Below are 18,514 nucleotides of genomic sequence, written 5' to 3' on the forward strand. Positions count from 1 at the left end.
TTTAGCCCGGTTGACGTCATTGTTTCTCGCAAGTAATTCTTGATTGATTTTAGCTTCCCAAAACTTCTCTCACATGAAGCAACCGATACAAAAATAGTCATAGACAATTTTAAGGCGACCATTAAGTTTGGGAGAGATTCCATGAAATCCCATTCCACAATGAGTTTTAAAAAGTCTACAGCTAACCATTTAGATAACTGTAATATTGGCCGCTGGTAAAAGTCTTCTGAGCCTTGGTATTTCTAGCAGGAGGTCTTCTTCTGATACCTCTTCATGGTAAAAGTCACAAAATGTTGAAACAGCTAATTTCAACTGTTCACTGTTCGCGGAAAAGCAAAGTGTGTGTCGGCACAGCCTCGAACAATGAAGCCATATGAATGGACTGATCTAGTTTCGAGTTCAACATTGAATATGTCAAAACATTCCAACATATCTTTTTGAAGTTCGGCTCGAAGTGTAAGTCCTATATCGGTAGCTAACTCACCATGCATTCGTTTTCTTCATCGAATTAGTTTTAGGTGGAAATGTCGTCGTCCTCATATTTTCTCGTGGCAAAATCTATGCACTGCTTCATTTATAATATGATTACGTTTTTCTTTAATATAGAGACGAAATGCCCCTATTTTGGTCGCTGATTGATCAACGGTTATGCCTTTAATTGCACAAAGCGGGCATAAGGTTATGTGCAGCACCATTGGTGTATAAATTTTCTTGTTGGCGAGATAATTCCTCAATTGAAGCAACAATACTATAAAAATGTTGTGCCAATACTTTAACTGCAGCCAGCATAGTGTGCAGTGACTGAGAACTCCAACGCGTTGTGTAAAGTCGCTTAACAGATGTTTTGCCGTGTTTAATAAGCACTTCCTGGCAGCTAATGGAACCAGATAAAAAATTAAAAATTGCTTCTACAGTTCCGAAAAATGTTACACAAGATGTGTTTTGCGCAAAAGAGTGCTGGCCACATAAATTATTTAAATGATCAATAGATCCGACGAAAATGACCTTGTTGATTTTTTCTTTAATAATAGCTTGTATTTCTCCATGTACGCCGCTCATAACAGCTGCATTATCGTATCCCTGTGAACGACACTTCATAATATTTCTACACCATCAATTTCAAGCTTCTTGAGAATTTTGTTACTTAGATCAACTTAGATTAACTGATTTTTTTTCCTTTTAACGGAAAAAATCCAAGAAATGCCTCTTTGACCTCGACTTTTTTCGGTTTTGTGTGTTCACAAAATAATATCGATTAGATTTAGATTGTTACGTGAGTAAAGTCACAAAGTAACGATTCATTCTTTTGTGATTGGGTCTCTCGGGTGTCACCCCTGAAGGGGTGACACCCGGGGCGGACCGCCCCCCTCCCCGCCCCACCCTAGCTACGCCACTGCAGACGACGCAGTATCAATCATTGAGACAGAAGACGATCTCCAAAGATTAACCACACATCTTCAACACGACAGCCAAGAAATACAATATGATAATATCAGCAGAAAAACCCAAATGTATGACATCTAAATACCCAGTACGATGTAAAATCGAAATTGATGAGAAAATAATAAAGCAGGAACCAAGCAGCGGCGGGATCTCTTAATGACACAATCTGGAAGAACAAACACCTAAGACAAGACACAAAAGCAAGAATCTGTAAAGTAGCAATTAGACCTATATTGAATTAGACATAATTGTGTTCTGTCGCCTCTGCTGTTTAATCGTTGCTCCGAGTTTCTATTTGAAGAGGCACTGGAGGATTCCAAGGATGGAGTCAAGGTGAATGGCGTAAATATCAACAGCATCAGATACGCCGATGATACGGTGTTTATTGCGGATTCCGACTTGGGTCTACAACGGCTCATCGACAAGACCAACTTGACCTGTGAGAAATTTGGTACGAAAATAAACATAAAAAAAACCAAAGTGATGTCAATCCGAAAAAACCAAAACGTACCTTAACACTGCACAATAAATGGGCACATTTTAGAACAGGTCAATAGATTTAAGTACCTGGGATGTTGGATCGATAGTAGCCTAAATCATGATCCAGAAATAAGATCGAGAATAGGACAGGCCAGAAAATCTTTCGAGAATATCAAAAAACTGCTGTGTTCTCATTTTAGAATAAAACTCGAAATTCAACTACGTTTACCCAAATGCTACGTCTGGTCGACTCTTCTCTATGCAGTTGAGACATGGACCCTTAAAACATCAACCGTAAATAAATTGGAGGCCTTTGAAATGTGGATCTACCGGAGAATCCTCAAAATTTCATGGACATCGCATAACTCAAACGAAGAAGTGCTGCATAGGATAATAGGCAAGGAAAGAGAACTTTTCAATACAGCGAAAGTTAAAAAAACATCATACCTAGGCCACATCACATACTGAGAAACAATAAGTACCAATATGCTCAACTTATAGTGAAAGGAAAGAATGAGGGAAAGAGGGACTAAAAAAGAAAAGACTATTGTGGCTCAGAAACATCCGACAATGGACAGGGCTAAATTTTGAACAGCTAATAAGAAAAGCTGATGACAGAGAAGAGTTTCCAATTGTACTAGTAGCCAACCTCCATTGATGAGACGGCACTTTAAGAAAAAGAATCAACCAAATATCTTAAAAATCCATTTCATACATGTCTATCTATTAATAAATGCATATTCCCGTAAAGTTCACTACTTGCATGTTTCGGACAATTATGTCATTATATTGTAATCGTAACTACTAAAAATAGGTAAGGTAAATTGAAAATATAAATTTGAAATCAGAATATTTAATGTGGTTCTGATCTGAAGCTATTATCTTTTGGTAGACATTAAACTACATTTTTTTTATAAACCACCATAATTATTGATATTACATACTTAATTGGCGTTTCGACTTCCAGTCCGGAAATCGTTCTCATAATTAAAATAACTTAATGATAAATATTGTGTTTAGCTGTGAATTGGCCGTAAATCAATTCTATTGACAGTTTTAATCTACCTGCCTTATTTCTAAAGTAACTGGTTTAAGTGGAACTGTTATTACACTCATATCGACATAAAACCCTGATAATTTGAGCTTTTTTACTTAACTATGCGATATACAGGGTGTTTCATTAATAATTGGAAATATTTTAACTGTAGATTCCTGGGCTCAAAATATTAAGGTTTAACCTAAATTCAAAACTCTTTGAAGATGGAGTCTTGTAATTAGTTATTTTAAATACCTTCAGAACGCTTCTATTAACAAAAACGAAAACTACTACGCCTATTTATCTTCCAGAGATAAATCGATTCCATAAATTGTGAATTTCTAGTACCGGTAATAGGAGTCCGTTTTATGTAGTAGGCTACGGTTATTTTATCGCATAATATTTTTGTCTGTACCTTTTAAGCATTTTTGATACTGGATTATTAAATTGTACTAAAAAGTGCTCGTGCTTTTAAGCCGGTAGAATACCCCATTTTCTAGAAAAATCGATTTGAAAATTTTGCGTTTTCTGAATTGACATAAAATTTTCAACATTAATATCACAAGACAGTGATAATAAATTGACAATAATGCGACAATTGTTCGAAAACTTGTTGCCTGGCAATAGACACGAGAGCCCGGAGGGCTCGGGCCGTACTTATTTAAAAACACCCTGTATTGACGAAAAACAGGGGTAGTTGTTAAAGTGCCTAACTTTTTTATTATCCAACATAAGCGAATGAATCAAAAAACAGAATGTTAAGAAAACCTGAGTTGGGTTTTAATTTCAGTACATATTTTATAAAAGCTAGAACATTCCACAGGGCGTTCCAAAGTTTGAGAAAAAAACACAGTTTGATTCGTACACCCTGTATACAATGACAATGTACCTGTCTATCAACAATATGATTACAGCGATATTGATAAAGAGTAAGGCTATAATGGTCCAAGAGCTGTGAGACATTTTTGAGTAGGTATTTTAGGCAACCTGAAAATTTTTCAGGTGACTATTCCATGATAGCCTAATACAAAAATGCCGGTCTGGCTGGAGGGTAGCGGTTATTTTCCCCAAAAATTCCCCCCAAAGTTAAACAAAAGCGTAAAAATTGTTATTACAAAAAATATCATTGACGTGACTTTAAAGTAAATTTATATATTCAAATATAAAGAAAATAAACAGGCCAGGCGAGTTGAGGGAGATTTTAACTCTGCAAGATACTTCATGGGCGCCCCAGGATTATTTTCAGGAGACGCATCTGAACTTCAGAAGATTTCATCTGAATCTGTACATACTATTAATGAGTATAAAATATACAACTATACATGCATAGCTATGTACATTCCTTCCGGACAGGGAGGTGCAATTGTTATTTTGACAGGGTATTTTTTAATATTTAAAATAAATATTCTAAAAAAGACAGGTTTTTTTTGGTGAAATTTTCCAACTGCCAGATGATCAAACAAATTACGCGTGCATATAAATGAAAAGCGCTATAGGTAAGCAGCAGTGTGAGAAAGATCGTATACCGATAGCTGTTTGCGTCCTCTGTTGAAGCTGAGCGAGTCCGTTCGCTCGAGAAAAATCACGTGACCTGGCGATATCCATGTTGTTGTTTCTCGAAACGTTAGAGTAATTATTATATATTATAGTTTTTTAAGTAACTTTTTCTTCATTAAAGAAAAACAATACGTACTATACAATAGATTTTGCAAATATGATAGAAAAAGACAAATTTATTATTATAAATATATTGGTAGAAAAGTATAAAACTATAAACTAAATTAATTCTGTGGCCGAATCTTGTACTTCCTCTTAAAACTCCTCATCTGAGCTTAAATATTCATTCTCTTTTTCTTCGTCAGACTCCCCTCGAGACTCAGATTCCTCTTCTACATGATCTGTAAATAGTTGTATCATTAATTAGTTGAGTTGCTACGTATTCTCCGTCCTTTAAGACTTGCCGTTGTTGAGATGTGAAGTTATCGAATAATGTTAAACATATCATGGACACACGTAACAAACACGGAAACATTAAGAAAGATGAAAAAGGCAAAAGAAATACTCAACACTATGAAGAAAAGAAACATGAGCTACTTTGGTCATATACTAAGAAATAAAAAACGTGATGTGATTGGTTATATAAGGAAAAGTATTAAGCATTGGTTATGTAAGTAAGAATACGTAGCAACTTAATCAATTAACCACTAATTAATTTTTCATTAATTCTAAATACATATTACAACTATTTACAGATCAGGTAGAAGAATCTGAGTATCGAGGGGAGTCTGATGAAGAAGAAGAGAATGTATATTTATTTTAGCTCATTTTCTTTCTTTCATAGTGTTGAGTATTTCTTATTTTGCCTTTTTCATCTTTTTTAATGTTTCCCTGTTGTGTGTTGTGTGCATGATATTTTTTACATTATTCGATAACACCACATCTCAACAATGGCAAGTCTTTCTTCAGATGCGCCCGTGATTGTCCAGGCTTCGACTCCGTATAAAAGGACAGAGAATACGTAGCAACTTAATTAATTAATCACTGATTAATTTTTAATTAATTTTAAATACATATTACAACTATTTACAGATCATGTAGAAGAGGAATCTGAGTCTCGAGGAGTGTCTGACGAAGAAGAAGAGAATGAACATTTAAGCTCAGATGAGAAGTTTGAAGAAGAAGTACAAGATTCGGACACAGAATTAATTTAGTTTATAGTTTTATACTTTTCTACCTATATATTTATAATAATAAATTTGTGTTTTTCTATCATATTTGCAAAATCTTAAAACATCTAAAAACATTACTTAAAAAACTATAATATATATAATAATTACTCTAACGTTTCGAGGCACAACAACATGGATATCGCAAGGTCACGTGATTTTCTCGAGCGAACGGACTTGCTCAGCTACAACAGAGGACGCAAACAGCTATCGGTATACGCTCTTTCACACACTGCTGCTTACCTATAGCGGTTTCATTTATATGCACGCGTAATTTGTTTGATCACATGGCAATTGGATAATGTCACCAAAAAAAACGTGTCTTTTTAGAATATTTATTTTTAAAATTAAAAAATACCCTGTCAAAATAACAATTGCACCTACCTGTCCGAAAGGAATGTGCATAGCTATGCATGTATAGTTGTATATTTTATACTCATTAATAGTATGTACAGATTCAGATGAAATCTTCTGAAGTTCAGATGCACCCCCTGAAAATAATCCTGGGGCGCCCATGCAAGTATCTTGCAGAGTTAAAATCGCCCTCAAATCGCCTGGTCTGTTTATTTTCTTTATATTTAAATATTTAAATTTACTTTCAAGTCATATCAATGATATTTTTTGTAATAACAATTTTTACCCTTTTTTAACTTTGGGGGGGATTTTTGGGGAAAATAACCGCTACCCTCCAGTCAGACCGGCATTTTTGTATTAGGTTATCATAGAAGAGTCACCTGAAAAATTTTCAGGTTGCCTAAAATACCTACTCAAAAATGTCTCACAGCTCTTATACTATAACATTAAATTACTTAAATCGGACATCAGGTTTAGGAAATACAAGACATTAAAAATGACCCATTTTTTGGGGTGTCCGTTAAATGAGACATTATAAACGTCAGAAGAAAATACAATGATGTGACGTCACAAGTGTTTTGATCGTTTGAAATAATTAAATACATAGAAGATTTTAAATTTGTACTTCTTAGTTATTATGAGGTTTTAGGGCGTGCAATTTTGGAAATCTTTTTTACACGAAACTGAACATTATTATGTAATGAAAAAATGTGCAAGTTCCCTATTGAACAGGAGTAGAGATAGGCAAAGCGGTTTCTGGCACATTAGTCCTGTCGCCAGGGGGGGTACAACGGCCTCGTTAATTCAGATGGACTTACCCAAGTTTTTTTTATGTATTTTGACCCGTAGAACACGAATTTTTTGGGTAACAGTTAATCCGGATGTCGATAAGATTGTTATAGACCAAGAACTTGAGGAATCAAATAACAGCGATTTTTGGCAAAACAAAACAATATTTTGTATTTTTTGGGTCATTTTAAGCAAAAAATATTTCTACAAGTTTTTTAGTAGGATGCACAGTTTTCGAGATAAACGCGGTTGAACTTTCAAAAAATCGAAAAACTGCAATTTTTAAACCCGAATAACTTTTGATTAAAAAGTAAAACAGCAATTCTGCTTAGCGCCTTTGAAAGTTCAAGTCAAATTATGTCGGTTTTGATTATTTGCATTGCTAAAAATTTATTGTGTTATTGTTAAACAAAGCTACAAACAACTAGTGCGTGAGTGATGTTTCTATGATTTCTCATTTAAAATCGAACGAGTAGGTAGAATAGGTACTAGTGCAATCAAGACTATTTCTACGTTACATGCGTTAAAACGCATGTAAAAGCACGGGAAACCCTACGTGTTTATAGCTTTGTTAAACAATAAAAAAATAAATTTTTACCAATGCAAATAATCAAAACCGATATAATTTGACTTAAACTTTCAAATGCGGTAAGCAGACTTGCTATTTTATTTTTTAATCAAAAGGTTTTCGGGTTCAAAAATTGCAATTTTTCGATTTTTTTAAAGTTCAACCGCGTTTATCTCGAAAACTGTGCATCCTACGAAAAAACTTGTAGAAATATTTTTTACTTAAAATGGCCCAAAAAATACAAAATATTGTTTTGTTTTGCCAAAAATCGCTGTTATTTGATTCCTCAAGTTCTTGGTCTATAACAATCTTATCGACATCCGGATCAACTGTTACCCAAAAAATTCGTGTTCTACGGGTCAAAATACATAAAAAAAACTTGAGTAAGTCCATCTGAATTAACGAGGCCGTTGTACCCCCCCTGGCGACAGGACTACATCCCCTAAATCGCAACCCTTAATATTAATAAATGCCAAACGGCTTAACGCAGGATGACGTGTGACTTATCGTTGGAAAGGGGATGAAAAATGGGGTTGAACGCAGTATGTGGCGTGCGCATCGGATGCCAAAAGGGCATTACGTCATATCTTCGTTTCTATTGGTCCGATTGTGGCGTAAGAGGGCTCGTTGGAACGGGGAGGGGATAACGAATAAGTTGAGACAAAAAACAAAGATGGCGTATGGGGTGTGAAATGAAAGCGGTGGCGACACAGAAGCCAACTGTCAATTCTTCTTCTGTCAACGTTCAATATTAACTGTCAATTCTTCTTCTTCTTCGTATAGTGCCTAACAGAACGTGACCTTTGACGTATGACGTGACATTTATGTGACATTGTTCAGTTTTCCGTCCGACATTTGACGTGCAACGTGACATTTACGTGATATTCGACGCAAAACGTGACATTTTACGTAGACATGTGACATTCGACGCAGAAGGTGACATTTGACGTAGGACGTGACATCCGACGTAGGACGTGACATCCGACGTAGGACGTGACATCCGACGTAGGACGTGACATTTACGTGACATTCGACTTGCTATCCTCTGCTGCGCTCTGCTACCCTCTGTTAGTCTCTGCTACCCTCTGTTAGCCTCTGATACCCTCTGTTACACTCTCTAAAGTCAAAGTAAAAGGGCAACAAGAGTTCTGGCCATTTCTCCATGTAAAATCCCATAAGAAATCGCTAAGGTCCATTCTGGTCATTTTTGACGCTTTTTGTGGTGGAAGCGACTGCTCGTGTTGGCTTCTGTGTCGCCACCGCTTTCATTTGACACCCCATACGTCAAAATCGGACCAATAGCACCGAAGATATGGTATAATGCCGTTTTGGCAATGCCGCCATCTTGAAAAAAGAAGAAGAATTGGCAGTTAATACTGAACGTTGACAGAAGAAGAATTGACAGTTGGCTTCTGTGTCGCCACCGCTTTCATTTGACACCCCATACGTCAAAATCGGACCAATGACAACGAAGATATGCTGTAATGCCGTTTTGGCACTGCCGCCATCTTTGTTTTTGTCTCAACGTATTCGTTACCCCCTCCCCGTTCCAACGCACCCTCTTACGCCACGATCGGACCAATAGAAACGAAGATATGACGTAATGCCCTTTTACGGGCATTACTGCGTTCAACCCCCTTTTTCATCCTCTTTCCAACGATACGTCACACGTCATCCTACGTTAGGCCGTTTGGCATTTATTAATATTTAAGGGTTGCGATTTAGGGGATGTGCCAGAAACCGCTTGTCTATCTACTACAAACAATAGGTTTGTTCTAGCATCAGTTTCAAACGGTTTCAAACCATCAGCGAATAGTGGACCAGCGCGAGTAGAGGGGATAGCACTGGTGACTGTATTATGTTCTCTCACTGACCAACTGTTTGCTGACGGTTTCTGACTAGTTTGACTGTTTGCTAGAACAAACCTAATATCTCATTATGTCACTTTAAAAACGATTTCCGGACTGAAAGCCGAAACGTCAATAAAATTGATAATTGTAAGTACAATTATTGTGGTTTATTCCCAGGAAATTATATAGTAATCAAAATGTAAAATATTTAATACTCAAACTCAACAAATATCTTAAATTTGTATATCATTTTTTATGAAATGTCTGCAAAAGTGGGGAAACCATAAAAACCATTATAAAGAAACTAACTAAAACCATCAATATAAACTTCCAAAAGCGGCGCACTATTATTCACAACAAATCAAGGATTAAATCTGCCCAACAAAAAATATTTAACGAAAACAAGAGTCGACAATATAATTTGTACAAAAACGTGCCGGGTCGGACATGAAAAATTACCCAACTCTGGAGATAACACATCTGATCTCTTAACGTGGCGTCCGATAGTCTGGAAAGGTCTTAAGTTAAAAAGAGAGATAAACGAACCTGACAAAAAGGGTATTATATTTCGAAAAGACGAAGATATTTTTGAGACTTAGGTCAGTTTATAGGTCAGTATAATGTTGTTTATAAAATTAAACAAGGAATGTTTTGTAGGAATATGTACAATGTCATATTTATTTCAGAAAAGCTTTCAACCAGCAATTGCTATAATAGTCCAGGGTAATAAGGTTTTTTCCATGACACTTGAACAGCCAGGGTACTGAAGCGTTTTTTCGACTGGTAACTGGTAATACCTATAAGAGCAAATTGTAACTTTTTCCTGCGTAGGATCTGGCGGCCATTTTTACATATAAACAATTAGGTGTCAAAAAATGGCATTTTTCACTTTTTTTTCAAATTAATGGAAAACAGGGAAACTTATGGTCTTTTTAGAACAAATATCTTCGAGATTATGGAAAAAGCTTTAAAATGACGTATTACAAAGTTTGATATACTCATTTATTGTTAATATAACTGCGAAAAAAGGTCGGAATTGCAAAAAAGATTATTTTCGCAATAACTGTTGTAAAAATTAGTGTATAGCTTTGCAATTTTTGTCAAATAAGGGTTCTTTGGTGCTTAATATTTGATAAAAATTTCAAAGCGATTCATTCGATTGTTTAAATTTTATTCAAATTGTTTATCCCAGAGAGCATTTTTTTGCAATTACACAAGTCAGAAAAAAATGACGTTAGAACCATTCCACAGGTGTCAAATGAAAGAGCATGAGCTATATTTTCAACTTGGTTTAAAAAAAGTGAATAAAAAAATGCATTTATTAGTAATAAATAATTATACAAAAGTATCGTAAATCTTTCCTTATAAACTTTTTATTTTGTTATATAAGAAATTATATATATTTATTACAATTTTTCATCAATTATGATATAAATAAGATTACTTGGTAGTTGTGCACTTAAAACAGTGTAAAAAAGTAAATTTTTTTGGAAAAAGTTATTCAAAAAATTTATAATGAAAAATTGTTGATACTTTTGCATAATTATTTATTACTAATAAATGCCTTTTTTATTCACTTTTTTAAACCATGTTGAAAATGTAGCTCATGCTCTTTCATTTGACACCTGTGGAATGGTTTTAACGTCACTTTTTTCTGACTTATGTTATTGCAAAAAAAATGCTCTCTGGGATAAACAATTTGAATAAAATTTAAAAAATTGAATGAATCGCTTTGAAATTTTTATCGCATATTAAGCACCAAAGAACCCTCATTTGACAAAAATTTCAAAGCTGTAAACTGATTTTTACAACAGTTATTGCGAAAATAATTTTTTTTGCAATTCCGACCAATTTTCGCAATTATATTAACAATAAATGAGTATATCAAACTTTGTAATACGTCATTTTAAAGCTCTTTCCATAATCTCGAAGATATTTGTACTACAAAAATCTTAAGTTTCACTGTTTTCCGTTGATTTGAAAAAAAAAGAAGGAAATGCCATTTTTTTACAGTTATTTGTTTATAAATAAAAATGGCCGCCAGATCCTGCGCAGGAAATAGTTACAATTTGTTCCTATGGGTATTACCTGTCGCAAAAACGCTTCAGTACCTGGCTGCTGAAGTGTTACGAACAGGGTATATTTTTGTCTTATTACCCTGGCCTATAAATACTAAAAATATAATTCACGAAAAACAATTCTTATAATGGGTGTCCCTAAATTTACAAAAGATTTTAACAAGGGGATGGGTACGAATTTTCGGCTTCAATGCTATTTAAATGTGATTCATTTTTTTCGAATCCTGCGAAAACTAATAAGTATTTTTGAAAAATTTAAACGCAGAATGAAAGATTACGTTATTACCGAGAGCCGAAAGTCCCTGAAAACTTCTATGTTTATTTTAATAAGTTACAGGGGTGAAAAACTAAGAAAATTTAGTGTGAGTTTTAATTTCAAATATATCATTCAAAAGAAACTTTTTATTCATTCTAAGGAACTTTCGGCCCTCGGTAATAAGCTTTCATTCTGCGTTTAAATTTTTCAAAAATACTTATTAGTTTTCTCTGTATTCGAAAAAAATGATTACATTTAAAATACATTGAAAATTTTGACACGCGTCAAAATTTTGCATTTTGTTCCTTTCCCCTTAATAGAAAACGCCGCTTTTTTTCCTTAGATTGTAATTTTTTTTGTTGACTCATAAAGTACAGGGTTATTCACTTTATTTTGACCCCCCTGTAAACTGTTTTATTTACAGAATTAGAAAAAAATGTAAAATATAAAAGTTATTCGATTTTTAAATTATGATTTTTTGACATATATATGGTACTAGTGACGTCATCCATCTCGGCGTGATGACGTAATCGACTATTTTTTTTAAATGAGAATAGGGGTCATGTGCTAGCTCATTTGAAAGGTTATTCAATTCCCTATTCAGTAATATAAACAATAACATAATTGTTTATACAGGGTGTCCAAAAAAAAATTTTAATTAAATTAATTGACACAAAAAGAAGAATGTATGTAATTTATTTAATTCAAAATACATTCTACTACTATCAAACAGGAACATCTTTAAAAAAATACCAGTGAAATTTGTGTACCCATAAAATGTTTATGGGGGTTTTGTTCTCTTAAACCCCCCAAATATTTGTGTACGTTACAGTTAAATTATTATTGTGGTACCATTAGTTAAACACAATGTTTTTAAAACTTTCCTGCATTTTAGTAGGTACTTTTTCGATAAACCAGTTTTTATCGAGATATTTTGGACATTTGTAAAATCCAACACGTATTTTTAAATGGTAAAGTAAGATTATAGAGACCTGGTAATATGTAATATGAAAATAATATTCTATAATCTTATTTTACCATTTAAAAATAATATGTGTTGGATTTTATAAATGTTCAAAATATTTCCATAAAAACTGGCTTATCGTGATAAGCGTTAAGTGATAAGAGACAAAAAATGTTTTAAATACATTGTGTTCAACTAATGGCACCTAAATAATAATTTAATTGGAACATACACAAATATTTGGGGGGGTTTAAGGGAACAAAACCCCCATAAAATTTTTATGGGGTGCTCAAATTTCACTGTTATTTTTTTTAAATGTTCCTGCCATAAGAATGCCACATGTCAATTTTCAATAAAAAATCTCTAATAGTTTTCGATATCATTTGGTAATTTCAAAGGACTGTAACTTTTTTTATGTGCACATTTGTACTAAGGGTAGTTAGGTTCAATCAAACTATTATTGGTCCCAGAATATGTGATTTAATTTATGAGCTGCCTTTTTGTTACACCCTGTATAAATGATGCCATTGTATTATACCTCAACCACTCGTTATTAAAGTAAAAATCCTCCACATTGCAAATTTCGCCGAGTCGAATCAGCCTTGTTCTACGTGGAGATTTTCTGTAACAAATCCCTCGTTCTTATCGCTATTCTTTTTTGGCTGACGACGACTTTTTACACAAAGATGGTAACAACGTCGATAGTTTCTCAGAAAAGTCAAGATCTCTCGCATCTCGGATCAACTCTACAAAAGTGCACTTGCTTGCACGAACACAGAGTCTATGTTGTAAGGGGTCATATTTTATACACTGTTGCCAGGTTTAAAAATATACATGTTCATATTATGTAGAAATTTGACTTAATTTATTTCATCTTCTTCCTTGTTTATTTTAATCAAATTGACTATTCTTTTCTTCATACACCTGCCTCTTCCGTGTTTAGGTCATCGGTCCACCTATTGGGCTCCATATTTCGATGTAATGTATATCTAGCGATTCTTATCGCTTCTTTGGACCTTCCTTATTCGATTCTATTAATATGATCATTCTACTCTTTTTCTATTCTTTTAATACGCAGTTATTGGTGTCATTATAATTTGCACGATTAACCGATTTGAAGTTGTGAGCTCATATTTATATCCGGGATCGTTGACCACAAACACAGGGTCATTACTTCTTCTTCTTATGCAATCCACTAATGGATGTTCGCGACCACGTTGGACCATTTTCTCTATCCCTTGCAATATGTATTAAATCTCATATGTTTCTTAGCCCTGTCCATTGTTTGACATTACGGAGCCATGACATTTTCTTCCTGCCCACTCCCCTTCTTCCTTCGATCTTTCCTTCAATTAAGGTTTGCAGAAACTGGTATCTTTCATTTCTAATTAGGTGCCCCAGGTATGCCGTTTTTCTCTGTTTAATTGTGCATAGCAGTTGTCGTTCTGTACCAATTCTCAGGATTTCTTCATTTGTTATTCGTGCGGGTCCAGGGAACTTTCAAGGATTCGTCGATAAATCCACATCTCAAATGCCTCTAGCTTATTCATTGTGTTTATTTTAATAGTCCATCCTTCCATGCCAGGAGCACCGACCATATATAGCATTTCGTGAATCTTATTCTTAGGTTCAGGTCAAAATCACAGTTCGTAAAGACGTTTCTGAATTTCATGAATGCACTTCTGGCTCTTTCTATCCGGCATTTAATTTCCATATCCAACATCCAGTCTTCACATAGCCAGGTTCCCAGGTACTTAAATTTTCTTACGCGCTCTACATTTTGATTGTTATATGCTAGTCTTGCATTTTGATGTTGACATAATTGACGGCTGATTATAAGGAACTTCGTCTTTTTTATGTTCTCGCTATGTTCTCCAATTTTATATCGTATATTATTGACCCAGGTACCATTTACTTTGATGCCGCTTTCGCATTCCCCAAGAGCTTCCTGGAAGATACTTTCTGAATATGAATTGCACGGTAGTGGGGAGATAATGCATCCCTGTCTTACACCTATGAGAAGTTTTTGAGCTTGCGTTGTTTCATTATCCACCTTGACGACAGCTGTTTGATTCCAGTAAAGAGCTTCTATGCAACGAATGTCTTTTTGATCTATGTCGAGTTGTTTTAGTATATGTACGAGTGTATGATGTTGCACTCGATCGAAGGCTTTTTGGCTGTAGAAAGGAAGGCTGTAGTGAAGAACTTTGGGAATAATTTTAAAGAATGGCTCATCAGACTTATTAGTCGGTGGTCTTTACACTTTGTTACGTTGTTCTTTTTTGGCAAAGGGATAAAGGTAGAAACAAGCCATTGGACAGGGAATTTTCCTTTTTTATAGATTTGGTGGAAAAATCTTTGGAGTATCGTAATTCCCTCTTCATCAACAATCTGAGTAACTCGACAGGAATTTGATCAGGTCCAATTGCTTTCCCGTCTTTCGAGGTATTTATTGCTCTGGTAATTTCTTCAATTGTGATTTCGGGACCAGATAGGTTGTTAATATCTATCACTTTTTCCTGAACGACTTCTATCTCAGGCCTCTCGTCTGCAAAGAGATTTTTGATGTATTGTTCCCATATGAGGTTCCTCTCTGTATCATCTTGTGCCATTTGTCCTTGTTCATTTTCTAAGTTAGAAAACTTCTTTTTTCTGTATATTCCAGCTACCTCCTTTAGTTTCTTATACAGACTGTGGTCATTGGTCATCATGTTGTTTTTGTAACTGTTCCATTTCCTCACACTGTTTCTTTATCCACTTATTTTTTGGCGTTCTTATCTACCTTCTTATGCTTTGTTGTTGGTCTCGATATCTGTCTCGGTTCTTTTGGTTTTTATGTTTTCTTCTTTCTTCGAACATTGCCAGGATTTCGTCAGTCATCCAACTTTTCTTTTGTATTTTTTGTTTATAACTTAATTCTTTTTTAACTGTATCCGTCATTGTTTCCTCTATAGCTCTCCATGTGCTATCCAAATTAACTTCCCTTTCTAGTTCTACATTTGTATTCTTTGTTAGTTCTTTGTTTAATTTCATATTTAATTATCTTCTGGTATTCTCATATTTAAGTTTAGCATAGTCTATTGTTGATTCTGGTCTGCGTCTCCTCATATTAGTGATATTTATTTCTGCCAAGAGAAGGACATGGTCTGATGGGACATCGGCTCCAGGGTATGTACAATGTACAAGTTCTAGTTATTGATGATCAAAATCTTTTGTTAACCATTATGTAATCGATCTGGTTTCGAACTATACTCTCGGGGCGGTCCGCTGAGGCTTTCCATGTATACAGGGTGTCCAGAAAAGATTGGTCATAAATTATACCACACATTCTGGAGTCAAAATAGTTCGATTGAACCTAACTTACCTTAGTACAAATGTGCTCATAAAAAAAGTTACAGCCCTTTAAAGTTACAAAATGAAAATCGATTTTTTTCAATATATCGAAAACTATTAGAGATTTTTTATTGAAAATAGACATGTATCATTCTTATGGCAGGAGCATCTTAAAACAAAATTATAGTGAAGTTTGTCCACCCCATAAAAATTTTATGGGGTTTTGTTCCCTTCAACACCCCAAACTTTTGTGTACGTTCCAATTAATTCATTATTGTGGTACCATTAGTTAAACACAGTGTTTTTAAAACTTTTTTGCCTCTTAGTCTTTTTTTGACAAGTCACCATTTATCGAGATGTGGCTTCTTTTTCAAAACATACCTAAAAATGCAAATTATAAATAAATTTTCAGATTTTTAATAGGTCTCTATAATCGTACTTAACCATACACAAATATGTGGTGGATTCGACAAATATTCAAAATATGTCCATAAAAACTGGCTTATCGAAAAAGTACTAGGAGGCAAAAAAGTTTTAAAAACATTGTGTTTAACTAATGGTGCCACAATAATAATTTAATTGGAACGTACACAAAAGTTTGGGGGGTTTAAAGGAACAAAACCCCCATAAAATTTTTATGGGGTGCACAAATTTCACTTTAATTTTTTTTTAAACGCCACATGTCCATTTTCAATAAAAAATAAGTTATCGGATATATGAAAAAAACGATTTTCATTTTGTAACTTCAAAGGGCTGTAACTTTTTTTGTGTGCACTATTGTATATAAGTGAGGTTCAAACAACCTATTTTTGACCCCAGAATCTGTGGTATAATTTATGACCAATCTTTTCGGGACACCCTGTATAAGCGTCTAGGTGGTAGCTTGAACCAGGTATTAGTTTTTTCATATTATTTCTCTTGGCAAAATTGATATAGTCGTTCGCCTCGGTCATTTCTCTCTCCCACGCCGTACGGGCCTATTACATCGTCGTCTCTACTTCTCCCTATCTTGGCATTAAAGTCGCCCATTATGAGATTTACTTCATGTCTCTTAACGTTACTAAGCAGTTGTTTAAGTTCTGCATAGAACATTTCTATATTCTATATCTTCTTCTGTTGAGTCCGATGTTAACCAAGGTTTACTACAGGAAGAAATAAAACGTAGACGTGTTCTAGCAAAAGTCGCCGTAGAAAAGATTGTCAAAATATGGAAGAATATTCTCAATACTGACATATGGATGTGAATCTTGGACCGGAAAACAAGCGGATAGAAGAAAGATGCCACTGAAATGTTCTGTTGGAGAAGAATGTTCCGAATTCAGTGGACTGACCACCGGACAAATAATTCAATTTTAAATGAGCTAAAGGTCAGTAAACGTCTCTCACGCAATGTCCATCTCCAACAATTAAAATACTATAGCATTACGCTGTAATTACTATTTTCTGCTAATTTTTATTTTTATTTTTAATAACTTTTCGCAAAACGAAATACCTAATATGTGTCATATAAATTCACATGTAAATACAGAGCAGATGTTAAACGAAACGTTAAACAGATTGTATACGATTAATGTTTCTTTCAAAGAAACACTTCTTAATTGATTACGATGTCCCCAGCCTCGTTATGTCAAAGTTCTTGAAATCCATAAAGTTTCTCAATTTATGGCTTTCTCTGGTTTATCTAAGAAACCGCAAATCAGTTGACATAACAGTGGGGTTTCGTTCGACCCAGTCAGTTTACTACCAGCGTCTGCACAACACACACCCTTCGATTGTCGATATAGGTCAACAACACACCGCTTGTTCACACAAAATAAATAAACAGATTACCGTTCGTTGTACACATTATTTCTTTGTCGTTTTAATTAAATTCCGCCATACACCAACCGGAATAATACTTTGGACATGTTATGAGAGCAGACACAGAAAACATGGAAAGACTCATTATACAAGGAAAGGTGGAAGGCCGAAGATCACGAGGAAGATCCACAACAAGATGGATCAATCAAATTACGGGAGTATGCAAAAGACCAATGCATGAGTTAAAAGAAATGACCAAAGACAGAGATCTTTACAAACGGACAATACACGACATATCGATGACCTCAGGGAGGTCAGAACTGACGAGAGAGATATCGTGCATGCATGTCGTTCCAGATACTATACATAAAAGTAGTAAAATGAAAGGGGACTAATAATTTACAAAAAAGTGCACCCCAACGAGAGAAATGCAGTCAATGATTCTAGCTTAAAAAAGTCATACAGGCACCCTAACCAAAAAGATTATGTTTTTTTGTGATTTATGATGTAGTTATATAGTAATAGAAAAGAAATAAGTTTATTGTATATTCCTGAAAATGTTTATTACTACTTAGCAAAAAACATTTTGTCTACAAAATGGTTTGCTACCTTCTGAGAAAATATTATGGTATTGTTCGGTAGACCGCAAGTTATAGCAGAAACGCGACGGTAGACTGCATACTGTAGTGGCACCTATGATTTTTCTGTGTTATACTTTTTAATACTGTAATTATTATTATGTTGGACTTCTTGATATTTTAAAAAATATATGAACATCTTGCAAAAAGTGGCAACTACGCAGAACGTTTTATGACCACATTGATCTAGATGAGGATA

General features: G+C 34.5%; 1 protein-coding gene across 5 annotated transcripts in view; it reads right to left on the bottom strand.

Annotated features, from left to right (window-relative positions):
* The window catches only part of LOC114324944 (nuclear receptor coactivator 2), a 394,092-nt gene that overhangs the window by 190,633 nt on the left and 184,945 nt on the right, over positions 1-18,514 (bottom strand). The gene's annotated exons all lie outside the window — the stretch shown is intronic.

The sequence above is a fragment of the Diabrotica virgifera genome, chromosome 4 (assembly GCF_917563875.1).
Source record: "Diabrotica virgifera virgifera chromosome 4, PGI_DIABVI_V3a".
Classification (NCBI taxonomy): domain Eukaryota; kingdom Metazoa; phylum Arthropoda; class Insecta; order Coleoptera; family Chrysomelidae; genus Diabrotica; species Diabrotica virgifera.